General features: G+C 35.2%; 1 protein-coding gene across 1 annotated transcript in view; it reads right to left on the reverse strand.

The window, feature by feature from the left end:
- LOC134656260 (gonadotropin-releasing hormone receptor) overlaps positions 1–13,331 on the reverse strand; it is a 430,768-nt gene that overhangs the window by 172,620 nt on the left and 244,817 nt on the right. The gene's annotated exons all lie outside the window — the stretch shown is intronic.

A 13,331-nucleotide genomic window follows, 5' to 3' on the forward strand; every position in this document is an offset into this window, starting at 1 on the left:
TGCCCTGTTTTTCTGTCACTTATAAAGTGCCGACTAATCGGCCATTTTTGCCGACTAGTCGCCGACTAATCGCCAACTACAAATGAGGCCGAATAGTCGGCGACTAGTCGGTACATCCCTAATTAAATCTAGTTTATCGTTCGTCGTAATGTAATAAATCGGTAGAAAAATATGTACTTTATCTCCTTAAGGGTAAGGGGTAAGGGTAAGGGTCAGTAATGTATATTTAGTTAATTGTATAGGGGAAACTTGCCTTAATCGTACCTGCGCCTAAAACGTACCCTATCAAAATCTCGAGTTGTGAAACTGCAGTGGCGACGCCAGTGCTACAAAATGAAACTACTAGTTCGCCATGTCTCATCACCCGTACAACAACTCCACGCTGCCCCTCCATATAAAAATATTCAAAAAGAAAGTAATTTTGCTGTTTCCGAGTAATTTTTTTGGTTGATACGTAAGATTTTCAATTCCGTATATGTCGAGATATGTAAATTAGAAGTTTTATGCTTAATTATATACTATTTTACGGTTTCAAATAATGGACGACAGAACCCAGCCCGGCAGCCATTTTTTTACGCGGTAAATTTAAAATCGTTAGTTATCATGTGCCTTATTCGTACTGAGCACTTTGTTTTACTCGTATTTCGTACCTTAGAAGACATGATACAATGCACATATTGTTAAACCTGGATTCACGAACTATGTGTGCTGGGGTTGACAAAAATATTCATAATTTTAGAAAATATAGTTAGAACTGCTACAGGGTAGGGTAGGTACATAATTAAAATGTTCGTTCTATATTTGAGATGATTGGACGGAAGTGGACAAATTATTTAGACTAGGGACTCCATTATAATTAATATTACTTATGTATGTCAATTGCTGTGATTATAAGACTGATACTAATTATACGCTCTCATAGTTTGACATGGAGATATACGGATTACGGGTACGATATAGGAATATACGGGTACGTTTTAGGGACAATTAGGCCTAAATCGTACCTTTTCCACTTTTTACTTTTTTTTCTCAGAAGGTTTTGAGGTTCAAGTTTAACTTGTTACTTTTGATGATTCGTTATTAAATAAAGATTCTACTACTACTAAGACACCGTTTGTATTTTTTTTATTACTTGTATTTCCAAGAAATTTGCATTTTTTCTTAAGGGGTACGAATTAGGCAAGTTTCCCCTACTTTCGGAAGTATAGTATTATTTTAAAATGATAAATGCTTAGAAGAATTAGGTTTACCTAAGCATGTAAAGTTTATTTAAATAGCCTAGTATTTTCCTCGCGGTATAGAGGAGGAAAGTTTTGTTTCGCTCGGTAGCAAAGTTTGTCTGCCTCTCTCGTACCTCGTAACCTTCGTACATGTATGTATATAATACCTATCAATATTGTACATTTGAGCTTTGTACATTTTAGAATCTTTCCTACGCTAGTGTCATAAGTCAAATAATTGCAGCTATATCTAGTTTCCGTAATCTAAGCTGAAAAATGACACTTGTGTTTACTACTAAACGATAAGGGCATACTCATAAGTATGTGTGTTAGCTTAACTTTAAATAAGTTTCTTCAAAAATTAATCCTAAAAAATAATATACACGTATGTACTTCAAACTGAATCTAATGCCATTGGTCTTCCACTTTCCATCTTCTAACTTCATCATCAGATCAGCACGTTGGTGCCAAATAATTGTATTATCATCTGTATTATACGTAAAATTTCAAAGCAATACGGCTATTAAATGTCTGTTAAAATCGACTTGCAAGATTTCCAAGATATTAGTGAAGTTGATATACAGTCATAAAAACGTTCACCGTAAAAGCAATTTTACGTCACGTACGCATAATTGTCACAATAGCAAAACAAACAGCCCAAAAGCGTTTAGCTCCAATAATACGAGGTCGATAGGTCGTCCGTCAAACACGTTTGCTCTTGACATGAGTTCCACATTCCCTTGATGGTTTATTCATGGGCCCGTAGGCCACTCGGGTTGAGGGTCGATGGAACGTTCTGGAAAATACAATAATATAAGCTCACTTAGGCAACAAAAAGCCAGGTAAATACCTGCTACAATAAAACCACCCAACTATACTTAGTCCAGTACAACTATAGCCCACAAGTCACTTCAATAACACGTAATTAAGTACTTACTAAACTTCTTATTGGTGTTGTGACCTATAGCTACTTTTTTATTATAAACAGTAACTAAGTGAACTAGTAGCGTTTAACAGCTGTGCCGTAACATAATTAATATAATTATTGGATTTTCTATACAGCTAGAAGGTATAGTATGGCGACATGGATACTTATTCTAATTATTTCTTGGTATAGATCCATTTTCTTAACCACAATTGCTTGTAACCAATACTAACACACTAACATTGGGTTACCCCCTATTTATTGGCTTTGTTATCGTCGTAAAAAGAAAAAAAAATCATACAAAACTCTAATTTAGACATGATAAGATCTCGCCGTTTTCTACAAGCTTGTATAAGCTGTATTTAATGAAACGCAACTACCTACCGCACACTTTAGATATAATAATGCATGTGCGGACTGTATAGGTACCTACTTAATTATGCTGGTTGCAATACAAACCTCTGCTGATGTCATTAGCGTCTGTTCCATTTTCCGGCGATGTCCGGCCAACAGTCATAAAATACTTAAGTGCAAATAGCTGGCTTCTATTCGCTGAGCGAGCTCCGGCGGCCAATTCAAACTTATATTATGACATCAAAATGATATCTAAATGACGTCAGTCGCGCATGCATTTCGCTCGTACTTGTCCAAAAACGATGTGCGGCAGTTATACAGTCGGCAGTAATATAGTTTTTGGCGAACCGCAAGTTCTCAGTTCCGGGCAGACTAAATGTTTAGTTCAACATTTTTGCAGTCCGTTTCTATTTAGGGTTCCGTACCCAAAGGGTAAAAACGGGACCCTATTACTAAGACTCCGCTGTCCGTCTGTCCGTCTGTCCATCCGTCCGTCCGTCCGTCCGTCCGTCTGTCACCAGGCTGTATCTCACGAACCGTTATAGCTAGACAGTTGAAATTTTCACAGATGATGTATTTCTGTTGCCGCTATAACAACAAATACTAAAAACAGAATAAAATAAAGATTTAAGTGGGGCTCCCATACAATAAACGTGATTTTTGACCGAAGTTAAGCAACGTCGGGCGGGGTCAGTACTTGGATGGGTGACCGTTTTTTTGCTTGTTTTGCTCTATTTTTTGTTGATGGTGCGGAACCCTCCGTGCGCGAGTCCGACTCGCACTTGGCCGGTTTTTTTTGTTTAGACTTGTAGTAAATAATACAACTACATTGATGTAGTGCTAGAATAGTGCTCGTTTATCGATATTGCCTCGGGCGTCGCACAATAGAGATGTCAGGTACCCTTATTGTGTTCCGCGGCTTCTAGTACCTATTTGCAAAATCCTTTCTCCACGTTATTCTATGCTATGTAATATAAAATATATAAAGATAGTTTTATATTAAGTAGGCAAATTACAATGTTATGAACGTCAACTAAAGCTACACCGGCTCTAGCCCTACACCTCTGCTCGAGAAGTTTTAAAACCCCCCTCAATTTGAGAAGAGTATCCCAATATGGGACCGGCAACAAAATACTTAGGTAAAAAGGTATTAACATCTGAAAACCAGGAAAAAAAAATAAGGGCACCGATATACTAGTAGTTGTTTTTGTCAAAAGAGTGTCAATTATTATTTAATAATTCAAGCAATTGCATACTTAATTTTTTTAAACGTATTCGCGAGACTTCCTTTAGGCGCTAATAATTGTCCCGAGTTCCCTACATTTCTATACAAATACTCTATTAAACCTTAATTATGCATGCAATCAAAATCACTACAGAATATAGTCATAAATAAACAAAGATTGCACTTAGCTCGCGCTAATCCACAAATTTGCTTCGGCATGTCGAGGAAATTGGCTAAACCTTCAACACAACGCTTATGCTAAACGGCTAAACATGGTTGCTAATTTGGAGTTGCAACGCGGAGTTCCGAAAATGCAAGTGGAGTTTAATCCTTAAATTTACGCTATCTACTTATGTAAGAACTGGCGTGTTTTAAGACGTAAAGAGGCGGAATTTAGCATGTCAAAGAGGAAGATAAGTAAATTTTGTTATTTTGATATTTAAACTATGACAATTATAAGAATGAGAATAATTTATATTTATAATAACTAAGAGATACGCATGCACAAAAGGTGTCCGGTAAGCCCTAAACTAGGCTGAGCCTGTATCTTGGGGCTTACAAAAATAGAGTAATTAACAGATTGGATAAACGAAACCTAATTAAAATTATGTGTGAGAGTGGGTGACAAGGTGTAAGAATTATGCTTGTAGGGTGTGTATGTTTGTGTGTGTGTGTGTGTGTGTGTGTGTGTGTGTGTGTGTGTGTGTGTGTGTGTGTGTGTGTGTGTGTGTGTGTGTGTGTGTGTGTGTGAAAGGTGTAGGAGTGAGTCATTATGATGGAAAAGTTGTCTCGCGTGTTTTTCTACATGGACGGTTATGCCAGTTGATTATGCTACATGTATAGTCAATTTATGATTTATAAATATGTAGGTTCCAGAGGTACGCTAGAGCTCGGCTAAATAATTCTAATTCAATACGTTAAAAACTAATAGATAGCCTATCACCTTCGTCGTGTATCTCTCGTCTCGTCGTCGTCTTCGCTTTCTTCGCCGAAAATACAAGCTACGTAGTTTGGAACTCAGATTTCGTCTTTCTCTATCTCTTTTACTGTTAGGTAGATATAAAACCTCGAATTATATTATTATAATACCTCGCCAACTGATGAATATATACCGACTTTCCTAAGACGATGCATTTTGACTAGTAGGTTGGTATTTTATTATACTTATATTTTTATGAAAATCATACGAGAATTCCACTGTAAGTGCCAAGAGAATTAACTTGGTTTAATAACTGTAGTATTTGGATTGTATCTGTGCACTGCTCCCCAAAGGACATACGTGCAAATTTTAAGAAATACTTTCTACACCTCGCGGCAGAGAACACGTCTTATAATAATGCCCCGGGCAATTGTTTCAACCTAGCACGTAAGCTACTTACTAAAAGAACATTTTTACGTTTATGCAGCCGCTCCTCCCGTTTAGTAGAGTAGGTACCTAGAAACTTTGAAGAAAATGAAAGTACATTCTATTCGGGTCAATCAACTATTTCTTGTTGTTATTCTGTCCCATTAGCGAGGAGACAAATAGTAGCAGAGATTGTTAGAAGAACTGCTGTACCATGTCCTACTAACATGCTCAGGTAGATGTCCCATTATGGAAAGGTCTTATAACTACCATAAAATGCAAGTTTGGTTCATTTAAATACGAAAAACCTAGAATTTTAAGAGGTACTCAGAACCGTAACCATAGCAACGTGTGACAAGAAAAAGTTGATTAACCCATTTACAAGTAATTCGGTGCGTTCATAGAACGTCCGATACTAAACGTAACGTTCGAATTCAGACTACACTAGCGTCACAGCTGCAATAAATCTTACTTCCTGCAGCAATGCAGTTGGAAGCAATGATATAGTAGTAATGGTGCGCAGCAATACTGTTAACTTCATTGCTACACTAAAATTGACTCCAAATTTAATATTAAGAAGTTATTAAAAACCGGCCAAGTGCGAGTCGGACTCGCGCACGAAGGGTTCCGTACCATTATCTATTGTTTTTAGTAAATTGTTACTTATAGCGGCAACAGAAATACATCATCTGTGAAAATTTCAACTGCCTATCTATGACGGTTCATGAGATACAACCTGGTGACAGAAGGACAGACGGACAGTATGCAGTAGAGTCTTAGTAATAGGGTCCCGTTTTTACCTTTTGGGTACGGAAGCCTAAAATGCAACATTGCTAGTGGTCGTATTTGTCTAGTCAGAGCCTGTCCCTTTCAATCGCGTTGTGTTAAAAAGTGTCATTTATAATAATATTAGAGCGGATAAAGCCAATATACGCTTGCAGTTTGCAGTTAACTAAACTTCCAATAAAATACATTCTCGAGTACCCACTAAAATCAAATTAACTGATTCCCTTTGACGGAACCATGTTTGCACAACTCCTCTGCTAGACTGCTAAACTGTGGTTCTAATTGTTCTATGTACGAAGGCCTATTCTGTTTTAATAAGTTGATACGGTTTTCAGTTTATTTTGATAATATATTCAGCGTACGCTGCTGCAAAACCAATGTGAACCGCTATCGCTGATTGGTCCTCACGAAATAAAATCAGGCAATGCATCTCGCTCGCACTTATTGGTGCTCATAAGGCGTCTGATGACATTAGGTACTCAATATCGTATCAAAATAAGAACAAAAACTTATTAAATGTTAAAAGCAGAGTTGGTTTTCTGCTGAATCTTTGTACTTTCAGCTAATAATTCATGATTCCTAAAATAAATTCCAGAATTAACTTGAACAATACGAGCAAAAGTACGGGATCCACAAATTGGCGTATGTTTTGTGAATTAAATAGGACGAAGTTTCTTGTTCGTGGAGTTTCCGACATGTTGGTTTAAGACGGAGAAGATGTAGAATAAGTTAGAAGGTTATTTATGTAACTGTCGTTTAAATTGTGTCTTTCGATTTTTAATTGAAATTTTAATTTATTACGTGTGTAATTTCAATAGTATACATGTATTGTTTTTTATTTTAAGTACCTATAGATAGTGTGCTTCGTTATATTATAAGATAAAGAAATAAATATAAGTTTGTTTATTGTTTAACCATAGCAGGAATAGCCATAGATATTATATCAATACATAGTACTCGTACACTTCAATCTTAATATAAAATGTATCAAGTGTCAGATTTCCGATTTCAAAATTTGGTTAACGCGTTCATCGTATATTCATTTCATTTCTTGAATACCTACCAGATTCTAATCCGACCTTCGGTGTGTACGCACTCCTCCAATCTTTTCCGGATATTCCAAAATTAACGCAATATCATTTACTACTTCAAGCCGTATGGTTGCGGTACTACATGAAAATCCTTTGGTACGATAAGCCTCAATATCATATGCACTATGCTCTGCTGGCTAGTTGAAGTGATCCATTGTCACTAAACAGTCACCAACAAACACGAAATTAAAACAAATATGTATTTTCACTCTTTCTATTCAAAACAGTAAAAAGAGACGGGTGATCTATTCGCAGGTAAGATACTGTCACGGCGCACTTATGTTCTAGGGCCTAAGGTATTATTCCAAATCATTTATACATGCCAAATCTATTGCATTCATTCGTCCATGTTCACTGTTCGCGAATCAGCTAATATTAAGCACAAATAATGCAAATCAATTGAAGGAATGTTTACAAAAACAACATAACTGACTACACTGGTTGACACCTGAAACGATTAACAATGTTCTTAAAAAAGTGTCAACCGCTCTAAGCAGTTATGTTGTTTTTGTAAACATTCCTTCAATTTAACTCAGCGTTTGCTTCAAAGACATACGGAGAACATACAAGAGTATTCCTATTCCTATGTTAACACTTACTCGTAAAGGAAACGAGGATGGCATGGCATAAACTTCAAGTTGCATGCTGTCCCGCACACTCCGCTGGCTCCACAGAAAACCAGCGCCGCCGTTGGCCCCGCTAGTCGTGCCAGCTGCATTGCTGAGTGGAGACCATTTCGGCTTGACATCTCTATTTCCACTGATTTGTTTATCGTTGCCTTGTATTTGCAATATGTGTTGTTTGTATTAATGTGTTGTCTGAATAAAGGATTTCTATTCTATTCTATTCTAAAAAAAAGTTTATGATTAGTATTTTATTACAATAGACATGGATAATTGATCATGTAAAAAATATATATTTAAAGGTTGTGAAAGTTTGTATTTAAAAAAAAATCGGTACATATATGCTTTCGCAAGAAAGAAAATAGTCAATAACAGTTACTAAGCAGCCATAATTGTAACATTTTCTTTATATAAAGTTACAATAAATGTTTAATAACATTCCACAGGATTGGACCTTGGGGATCTAACTAATAAATATAATTAATATGTTTTTTTATAAGCGTTAGAGTTGTGCGAAGTTTTAGGTAACATTTTACTCTTATTATGTTAAAATAAATAAGTACTGCATATATTTTCCGTGACCTTATAATTTTATGAAACTAACTACTTATTACAAATACAATAAGTTTAAACAGTGTTGTTACATATTCTACTGGCCTCCACAAACAATTACTTGTTTTATTTTATGCCAAGCAAAATTTAGTTTAGAATCCGTTAAAAAGCTACCTTTCCATGCCACTTTCCTCTAACCAAGTACTACAAATTACTAAGTTTGAAGAACTTTCGCCAGCAGCAAGACACTAAATTAAGATGAGAAGCATCCTGCTATCTGAAAGTTGCTCTTATATTTTCAGAAGCTGCTGTTGCTTAGATAACTTTTTGATTTTTAAATTAGGCAGATACATTCTTTTGTTCTTGTTATTTTAATTTGTTTTAAAAGACCAGTTGTTATTCTTAAGCTTCATAATGCGGTGTTATTTCGTTTTATTTTTTGTGTAAACTTGGTTGCAATTAAGTGATAAAAGTACATAAATTAAAATTTTATAACACACAAATATACTTATAAGTATGGAATTGCGAAATATGTAATAACAATATAAATATATGATGAGTGTAATCATTAACGAGTGCAACCGATAAAAGGGAAGGGGGGGGGGAATGGTCGGACAGACAAACATACAGACGCACGAGTGAGCCTATAAGGGTTCCGTTTTTTCCTTTCGAGGTACGGAACCCTAAAAATCACGTCACTTATGACCTATTATATGTTTATTATATAAAGTGCTTTATTGAACACGTGAATTACGTAAAATTAATCACAAATTGAATCTATATTAGATGGAGGACATGTAATTCAATTTCATAAACTCTATTAGGTTAACTATCATCGTATTAAGCTCATTTACGCGTAACGCGGGCAAGTTCAGTACAACTTTGATAATATATCTCTTTGATTCACGGGCGGCTCTTAGGCTCCCGAGCCTTGTGTTATACGAATCTTGATGTACATTAATTAATATCCTTATAAATAAACAATATTATCATTTTCCTGCAACTCTGTCCTTTTAGAAGTTGTTCATCTGATGCGATAGTGTAATTAGACATGGGCGAATCAACTTTTTACTCATTGCCATGACTAATTAATTAGGGTTAGATGTACGCTAAAATCCAGATTGAATGTTGTTTAAATTTACCAAGCATGCATTTTGTGGTAGTTGAAAACTATTTCTATAATAGGCCATCCTTTATGTATGTTAGTATGTAAAACAATTATTCTAACAACATGTGGTACTATTTGTCCCTTGGACTTGGTTTATTTTGTATTTTTATTTTATTGTAATTTTTGACATTAAAGATTTTGAAATTGTAATTGAAATGAAATTGAAAGTGGGACTGAATAATAACACAATCAGAGTAAATCCACTAACTATGTATCCACCGTGGGCTGGAGTAGGTAACCCGACAGATTTAAACCAAGCATTTCTGAGGTAAAAACTTCAATGTCTGTCAGTAGGCATGTTTAAACAACGTCACATAGTGGCAGCGTCGCAGCCAAAAAGGCATTTTTCAATAAGTTATTACATAAACAAATTTTCACGAGAATTGTCATTATCTTTAAATCAGAAAACTTTGTATGACGTTTTAGGCTCTACATGCGGTCAAGAATCCACTTTTGAAATCTGCCGGGTTGCTCTAGCCCACGGTGTATAAAAGTATAGTTTGTCAAAGTACTGTCTCATTTCAAACATAGACGGAGAGAATCATATAATCTTTGTCTTCCACTAGTACTAGCATCTAAAAGAAAAGGATGAGTATAGATTTTTTGTTCTTATTTTCTGACAATTTGGTTTGATCAAGTTGATCAAATGATTGATCAGATCAACTATACGTAGTTATAATATTGTCCATAGTTTTGTTTCTATTTATATTGTCAACATCACCAATACATTTACGTAAATCGTAGTCACGAAGCTCAGTGCATTTTTAACAAAATTTATATTCAATGAAAGGCAAAGTTGCAGTTTGCATAAGGCCATACATATGCATGAGGTGCCATGACAGGCACGGCGGCGGGAGCATGTTAATTCAATGGCCGAATTGCCTAACAAAAATAACTGGATGAAGCATAGTGACAAATCTGTTTTATACTTGTGTCAACAATACCATGACTGATTCCTTTCTGTGGTACCTAAAGCAGTGAAAATAAAAGCACATTGTATAATTTCCACATTAACAGCGATTTACGAGCGTGAATTGTGCTCGAGGATCCCATTTAATTGCGAAATAAGGTTCGGTAATAATGACTATAATAAGGGAATTCAATTAATGTGTTTTAAAATAACAAATAGGTGGGATATTTTATGTCGGCAGTTAAGGAATTATGCCAGTTTGCGAATTAGCGCGCGTTTTTTTTATAAATCATATTGTGGTCCCTAAGAAACATGCAGTTTACTTAGTTTTTTTTAAAGTGCAAAAGTGGCTTTATCTTTTGCAAAACGATACTTATTATTTAAAATAAATGCAACACGTGTATAGTAGGTACTTACCTTCTTACCAAGAATAAAGCAATAAAATGATCTACTTAATATTTCTTCTAAATCCTGATATTATTCAAATGTAGATGCAATTTTGAATCCGTTTTTATTGTTGTATTCTGTATGGAAATATAAACATCCTTAGGTCCGGAAGGTATGCTAATTATGGCTAGAAATTCTTAGTTTCTGGTGCAGAAGTTGAAGTAGGTAACTTAATTAACTATGTGCTTATATCATGTTACGTTAGGTACTGTTATCAGATCTGTAACCAATGATTTATGAGTCACGTGACACCGTAAGAACAAGATTTTGTATGTATAAATCAAGGGTTCATAAATTAAACCAATTTGTATTCACGAAGATAATATTACTAACAACAACAATTCGAGAATCCAAATTATATGATAATATTATAGTGAAATGCCAAAATATACGAATACATATTGGGACTTCTATAATTAATACAATACAGTACCTAACATATACAAAACGAAATACAAATTCTACGGGTATACTGACGGGTATACATCCCAATAAATAAAATAAAGATGTAAGGGCGAGAGTAGCTAAAATATACCTCTTTATACTCGTACAGGGTGATTCAGGAGACGTGAGCAGGATCAAGCCTACGCTACGCATACAGTAACTTATAAACAACTGTTTCGTACCAGTATTTGTGAGATTGACTTTAATTTATTTTAATCTGTTTAAAAAAAGTTTGAATTTATTTACGACAGTAATGGTCACCTTGTTTTATCCATAACAAGTGCCAAATTGAATGTCATCGGAGTCTGGTTACTTTTGAAAAATCGTATCTATCAAGTGTGACATTTTATTTTCTTCATACTCAAAGTGCAGTCATAACGGTTAAAAGGGTTTTATATTTGTTAATTAAATGTTGTAGGGTATCCATGATTGTAGATAATTAAATTTGTCCTTAACAAAAAGTATGACAACAGAAAAAAAGCGGCCAAGTGCGAGTCGGACTCGCCCATGAAGGGTTCCGTATTTAGGCGATTTATGACGTATAAAAAAAAAACTACTTACTAGATCTCGTTCAAACCAATTTTCGGTGGAAGTTTACATGGTAATGTACATCATATATTTTTTTTAGTTTTATCATTCTCTTATTTTAGAAGTTACAGCGGGGGGGGGACACCCATTTTACCACTTTGGAAGTGTCTCTCGCGCAAACTATTCAGTTTAGAAAAAGCGGCCAAGTGCGAGTCGGACTCGCCCATGAAGGGTTCCGTATTTAGGCGATTTATGACGTATTAAAAAAAAACTACTTGCTAGATCTCGTTCAAACCAATTTTCGGTGGAAGTTTACATGGTAATGTACATCATATATGTTTTTTAGTTTTATCATTCTCTTAATTTAGAAGTTACAGGGGGGGGGACACACATTTTACCACTTTGGAAGTGTCTCTCGCGCAAACTATTCCGTTTAGAAAAAAATGATATTAGAAACCTCAATATCATTTTTGAAGACCTATCCATAGATACCCCACACGTATGGGTTTGATGAAAAAAAAAAATTTGAGTTTCAGTTCGAAGTATGCGGAACCCCAAAAATTTATTGTTTTTTTTCTATTTTTGTGTGAAAATCTTAATGCGGTTCACAGAATACATCTACTTACCAAGTTTCAACAGTATAGTTCTTATAGTTTCGGAGAAAAGTGGCTGTGACATACGGACGGACAGACAGACGGACAGACAGACAGACATGACGAATCTATAAGGGTTCCGTTTTTTGCCATTTGGCTACGGAACCCTAAAAAGCGTGATTGTTGTACTTAAATATTGTGGTGAACGACTCTTTTACATTTACTGATTGTGTAGGCTTAGTCTTGCTCACGTCTCATGAATCATCCTGTTTTTCATTTCGGCCGGGAACTATCCCATGCAAATCTCGTTGGGTACGAATAGAGTTTTCGCTTTTAGTTCAAACGAATAGTTCATTCAATTCATCGGTAAGTTTTTTTAGAGGACTTTAGGATGAATTTTGGAGTTCTTGGAACTTGGTGTTGAATGTTTTTCTGTAAACATTTGATACTGGTATATAACACTATGTCAACAGTATAGTATAATTATGTGACATTTTACTGCCATATTTATAAGTTTATAGCTTTTAGGTTTAGCTTTAAGAAAAGCATTTTTTTTTAAATTAACGATATTTTCTAATATAATTTATATAACAAATAATGTGATACGCCACAACCCTCGTCAAGGGTACAAAGTAAATTGTGTCCAAATAGTCCATAGTTGCCAACATTAAAGGAAAGAGAAGGTAGAGTTTCAAAGGATTTCCGAATTCTGCAAATATTAGCCATGCTACATAAAACTACTCACCTTTCCCGTCATAGAAAATGTAATATAATCCAAATTGGTTTGGGTTTCGGGTATAGCGTTCTGAGAGTTCAAATTACGAAACGCGTTGTTTGTTTTGTACACTATACCATATAGGTACAGTACAGCGCCATCTGTTTTGGATGTCAAATTAAGGAGCACGTTTTTTTCTTACATTACGTCTCTATTACAATCCATTGTCTTTGCCAAATTGAAACTAAGCCTTAGGGATTTGTTCGGTTTTCTTAATGATAGTTCCTTTACCAAGAATGGACTGGTAAATAGCAAGTGATATAAATTCCGAGGAACTCATTGGCACGAACCGGGGTTCAAACCTGTGACCTAAGGCTCCTAAGTATAATTTGCTTTACTGAACTT

This window comes from Cydia amplana, chromosome 18 (assembly GCF_948474715.1).
Source record: "Cydia amplana chromosome 18, ilCydAmpl1.1, whole genome shotgun sequence".
NCBI lineage: Eukaryota > Metazoa > Arthropoda > Insecta > Lepidoptera > Tortricidae > Cydia > Cydia amplana.